Consider the following 6,715-nt stretch of genomic DNA (forward strand, 5'->3'; position numbering starts at 1 on the left):
TTGAAATTATGTTCAAACTGATATGCTATAGAACAATTACTGTTATAAAAAACTTTGGCAAGGCTGGGCATGATGGTGCACACCTGTAATCCTGGCACTCTGGGAGGCCAAGAACTCTGAGCCCAAGAGTTCAAGATCAACCTGGGCATTATGGTGAAACCCTGTCTCTACAAAAAAATTAGCTGGGCATGGTGGCACATGCCTCTAGTCCCAGCTACTCAGAAAGTTCACATAGGAGGGATGCTTGAGCCCGGGAATTTGAGGCTGCCGTGAGCTGAGATAGTTCCACTGCGCTCCAGCCTGAGTGACAGAGGGAGAGCCTGTCTCAAAAAACAAAAACAAAAAAACTGTGTCAGAATTATGACTCAATTTATTTGAACACATGTTTTATGTTTTTAGCTACTCCAAATATTATGTAAAAGTAATGTTGGCTTATATGTTCAGTGTACCAATAGAAGAAGTTTAGGTACCCCAGACTAACCTGTCTCTTCTTGAGAAAGCAAACCCAATCTTAATTTAACAAATTAAATGTATGCTTATATTATATTCTACACTTATACAGGAAAAAAATCCATTTTAAAAATATAATTTCAATTTTTATTTTAGATTCAGAGGGTACATGAGCAAGTTTGTTAACTAGGTATACTGCTGAGGTTTGGGGTACAATTGATCCTATAATCCAGGTACCAAGCATAGTACCCATAGTTTTTCCATGCTTGTCGTCCTCCTTCCTTCCCCCATCTACTAGTCCTTAGTGTCTACTGTTTCCATCGTTATATCCATGAGTAACCAGTGTTTAGCTCCTACTTATAAGTGAGAACATGTGGTATTTGGCTTTCCTGTTTCTGCATTAATTCACTTAGGACAGTGGCCTTGAGGTGCATCCATGTTGCTGCAAATGACATGACTTCATTTCTCATGGCTGCTTAGTATCCCATGGTATGTATGTACCACATTTTATTTATCCAACCCCATTTTATTTGATGGGCACCTAGGTTTATTCCATGTCTTTGTTATGGTTAATAGTGCTGTGATGTAAAACCTGCCAAGATTGATCATTAAGATATCCAAAACTTCAACAGACCAATAAAAGTAATGAGATTAAAGCCATAATAAAATGTCTGCCGGTAAAAAAAAAAAAAAAAGCCTGGAACCTGATGGCTTCACTGATGAATTCTACCAAACATTTAAAGAAGAACTAACACCAATCATACTGAAACTATTCCAAAAACTACAGGAGGAGGGAATACTTCTAAACTCATACTATGAGGCCAGTATTCCCCTAATACCCAAACAAGACAAAAACACGTCAAAAAAAAAAAAAAAGAAAACTGCAGGCCAATATCTCTGATGAATATTGGTGCAAAAATCCTCAACAAATACTTGCAAACTGAATTCAACAATAAGTGAAAAAGACCATTCATTACAACCAAGTGGAATTTGTTCCTGGGATGGAAGGATAGGTCAATATGTACAAATCAATCAGTATAATACAGGACAGAATGACAAAAACCATATGATCGTTTCAATTGATGCCAAAAAAGCATTTGATAAAATTTAACATCCCTTCATGATAAAAATGCTCAAGAAACGGGATATAGAAGGAACATATCTCAACATAATAAAAGCCATATATGACAGACCCACAGCTAATATCATACTGAGTGGGGAAAAACTGAAAGCCTTTCCTTAAAGATCTGGAACACAACAAGGACACTGTCACCACTGCTATTCAACATAGTACTGAAAGTCCTAGCTAGAGCAATCAGACAAGGCAAGGAAATAAAGGGCATCCAAATTGGAAAGAAATAAGTCAAATTATTCTTATTTGCAGATGATATCATCTTATATTTGCAAAACCTGAAGACTACACACACACACACACACACACACAAACTATTAGAACTGAAAAGCAAATTCAGTAAAGTTACAGGAAACAAAATCAACCTACAAAAATCAGTAGCATATCTGTATGCCACCAGTGAACAATCTGAAAAAGAAATCAAACAAATAATCCCATTTATAATAACCACAAATAAAATTAAATACCTAGGATTAACCAAAGAAGTGGAAGATCTCTATAATGAAAACTATAAAACACTAGTGAAAGATATTGAAAAGAACACAAAAATGGAAAGATTTCATGTTCATAGATTAGAAGAATCAATATTATTAAAATATCCATACTACCCAAAGAATCTACAGATTCAAAACAAGCCCTATCAAAATACCAATGACATTCCTCACAGAAATAGCAAAAACAATCCTAACATTTATATAACATCACAAAAGACCCAGAATAGCCAAAACTATTATAAGTAAAAGGAACAAAACTGGAGGAATCACACTATCTGACTCCAAATTATACTACAGAGCTATAGTAAGCAAAGCAGCATGGTACTGGCATAAAAACAGACACACAGAGACCAATGGCACAGAATATAGAACCCAGAAAAAAATCCACACATGTACAGTGAACTCATTTTTGACAAAGATGCAAGGAACATACAGTTGGGAAAAGACAGTCTTTTCAATAAATGGTGCCTGGAAAACTGTATATTCATATGCAGAAGAATGAAACAAGACCCTTATCTCTCACTGTATACAAAAAATCAAATCAAAATGCATTAAAGACTTAAATCTAAGACCTCAAACTATGAAACGACTACAAGAAAACATTAAGGAAACTTTCCAGGACATTGTTCTGGACAAAAATTTTTTGAGTAACACATAACCACAGATAACCAAAGCAAAAATGGACAAATGGGATCACATCAAGTTACAAAGCTACTACACAGCAAAGGAAACAATCAGCAAAGTGAAGAGACAACCCACAGAATGGGAGAACATATTTGTAAACTACCCATCTGACAAAGGATTAATAACCAGGAGCTCAAACACCGTTATAGGAAAAAGATCCAATAATCTGATTTAAAAATGGACCAAAGATTTGAATAGACATTTCTCAGAAGACATACAAATGGTAAACAGGCATATGAAAAGGTGCTCAATATCACTGATCAACAGAGAAATGCAAATCAAAACTACAATGGGATATCATCTCACCCCAGTTAAAATGGCTTTTATCCGAAAGACAGGCAATAACAAATGTTGGCGAGGATGTGGAGAAAAGGGAATTGCATACACTGTTAGTGGGAATGTAAATGGTACAACCACTATGGAGAACAGATTGGAGGTTCCTCAAAAAACTAAGAACTGAGCTACCATATGATCCAGCAATCCCACTGCTGGGTATACACCCAAAAAGTAAGGAAATCAGTATATCCAAGCGATACCTGCACTCCCATGTTTTTTGTAGCACTGTTCACAGTAGCCAAGATTTGGAAGGAACCTAAGCGTCCATCAACAGATGAATGGATAACAAAATGTGGTACATATACACAATGGAGTACTATTCGGTCATACGAAAGAATAAGATCCTGTCATTTGCAACAACATAGATAGAACTGAGGTCATTATGTTAAGAGAAATAAACCAGGCACAGAAAGACATCACATGTTCTTACTCATTTGTCAGATCTAAAAATAAAAACAGTTGAATTCATGGAGACAGGGAGTAGAGAATGGTTGTCAGAGTCTGAGAAATGTAGTGGGAGGGTGTTGGGGAGGTGGCGATGGTTAAGGGGCACAAAAAATTGAAACAATGAATAAGACCTAGCATTTGATAGCACAACAGGGTGACTATTGTCAATAATAATTTAATTGTACATTTTAAAATTCCTTAAATTTTATGTACATACTTGGATAATTTGTGACACAAAGGATAAATACTAAAGTAGATGGATGCCCCATTTTACATGATGTGATTATTACACATTTCATGTCTGTATCAAAACATCTCATGTATCCCATAAATATATACATCTACCATGTACCCAGAAAAATTAAAATAAAAAATCTAAAACAAATAGTGCCGTGATGAACATATGAGTGCTTGTGTCTTTTAGTAGAATGATTTTCTTCCGGATATGTACCCAGTAATGGGATTGCTGGATCAAATGGTAGTTCTGTTTTAAGTTCTTTGGAAAATCTCCAAACTGCTTTCCACAGTGGCTAAACTAATTTACATTCCTGCAAACAGTGTATAAGCATTCCTTTTTCTTTGCAGCCTCACCAGAATCTGTTGTTTTTTGACTTTTTAGTAATAGCCATTCTGACTGGTGTGAGATGTTAACTCATTGTGGTTGTGATTTGCATTTCACTGATGATTACTAATGTTAAGCAGTTTTAGATTTTCACCCTCTTCCCACCCTCCACGCTTAAGTAGGTCCAAGTGTCTATTATTCCTTCTTTGTGCCCATGTTTAATGAGTGTTTATTTTCCACTTATAAGTAAGAACATACAGTATTTGGTTTTCTGTTCCTGTGTTAATTTGCTTAGGATAATGGTCTTGAGGTACATCCATGTTGCTACAAAGGACATAATTTTGTTCTTTATTATGGCTGCATAGTATTCCATGGTGTATATGTATCACATTTTCTTTATCCAGTCTGCCAGTGATCGGCATCTAGGTTGATTCCATCTTTTTGATATTATGAATACTGCTGTGATGAACATATATGTGCATATGTTTTTATGATAGAATGATTTATATTCCATTGGGAATATACCTAGTGATGGGATTGGCAAGTTGAATAGTAGTTCTCTTTTTAAATTCTTTGTGAAATCTCCAAATTGCTTTCCATAGGGGTTGAACTAATTTACATTCCTACCAGCAGCAGTGTGTGTTTCCTTTTCTCTGCAGCCTTGCCAGAGTCTGTTGCGTTTTGACTTTTTAATAGTAACTATTCTACTGGTGTGAGATGGTATCTCATTGTGATTTTGATTTGCATTCCTCTAATGATTGGTGATGTTGAGCATTTTTTCACATGCTTGTTGGCCACGTGTATGTCTTTAAGAAGTGTTCATTCATGTCTTTTGTCATTTTTTGAATGAGATTGTTGGTTTTTTGCTTGTGGATTTGTTTAGGTTCCTTACAGATTCTAGATATTAGAATTTTGCCAGATGCATAGTTTGCAAATATTTTCTCTCATTTTGTAGGTTGTTTACTCTGTTGAAATATATATATATATATATATATATATATATATATATATTTTTTTTTTTTTTTTTGCTATGCACAAGCTCTTTAGTTTCATTAAGTCCCACTTGTCAATTTTTGTTTTTGTTTCAATTGCTTTTGGAGTCTTTGTCATGAAATCTTTAACATCTCAAGAATGGTACTTGAGATGTTGGCCCATCTCAAGAATGGTATTTCCTAGGTTTCCTTCTAGCGTTTTTATATTTTAGATTTTACATTTATGTCTTCAATCCATCTTGAGTTGATTTTTGTATGTGGTGAAAAGAATGAGCCTGGTTTCAGACTTCTGCATGTGGATAGCCCGTTATCATAGTACCATTTATTAAATAAGGAATCCTCTCACCATTGCTTGTTATTTTCATCTTTGTCAAAGACCAGCTACAGATAGCTGTAGGTGTGTGGCATTATTTCTGGGTTCTCTATTCTGTTGCATTGGTCCATGTGTCTGTTTTTGTACCAGTAGTATCCATTTTGGTTACTGTAGCCTTGTTTGAAGTCAGGTAATATGATTCCTTTGGATTTGTTCTTTTTGCTTAGGATTGCTTTGGTTATTTGGCTCTTTTTTGGTTCCATATGAGTTTAGAATAGTTTTTTTCAAATTTTTTAAATTTTAAAATTTGAGATGGAGTCTTGCTCTGTTGCCAGGCTGGAGTGCAGTCTCATGATCTTGGCTGACTGCAATCTTTGCCTCCCAGGTTCAAGCCATTCTCCTGCCTCAGCCTCCTGAGTAACTAGGATTACAGGCATGCACCACCACACCCAGCTAATTTTTGTATTTTTAGTAGAGACAAGATTTCACCATGTTGGCCAGGATGGTCACAATCTCCTGACCTCGTGATCCACCCACCTTGGCCACTGAAAGTGTTGGGATTACAGCCATAAGCCATCACGCTCCACTCAAATTAACTTTTTGATGTGCTGCTGGGTGCAGTTGTTTAGTATTATGTTGAGGACTTTTGTGTCTAAGTTCATCAGGGATGTTGACCCACAGTTTTCTTTTTTCATTATGTGTTTTCCAGCTTTTGTCATCCTGTCTACATAGAATGAGTCAGGGAGGAGTCCCTCCTACTTGATTTTTTTGGAATAGTTTCAGTAGAATTGGTACTTTGCACATCAGGTAGAATTTGCTGTGAATTCATCTGGTCTGGGGAGTTCATTGGTTAGTAAGTTTCTTACTGCTGATTCAATTTTGGAACTTGATATTGATCCATTCAGGGTTTCAGTTTCTTCTTGATTCACTCTTCGGAGGTTGTGTTTCCAGGAATTTATCCATTTTCTCTAGAGTTTCTAGTTTGTGTGTATACAGATGTTCATAATAGTCTCTGATAATCTTTCGTATTTCTGTAGGGTCAGTTGTAATGTTAACTTTATAATTTCTAATTGTGCTTTCTTGGATTTTCTCTCTTTTTTCTTTGTTAAACTAGCTAGTGGTCTATCCATCTTGTTTATCCTTTCAAAGAGCCAGCTTTTGGTCTTGTTGATTCTTTATGGATTTTTGGGTCTCAATTGCATTCAGTTCTGCTTTGATTTTAGTTATTTCTTTTCTTTTGGTCACGTTTGGGCTAGTTTGTTTTTGTTTTTCTAGTTCCTCTTGGTGTGAGTCAGATCATTTATT

Source organism: Piliocolobus tephrosceles, chromosome 5 (genome assembly GCF_002776525.5).
Source record: "Piliocolobus tephrosceles isolate RC106 chromosome 5, ASM277652v3, whole genome shotgun sequence".
Classification (NCBI taxonomy): Eukaryota; Metazoa; Chordata; class Mammalia; order Primates; family Cercopithecidae; genus Piliocolobus; species Piliocolobus tephrosceles.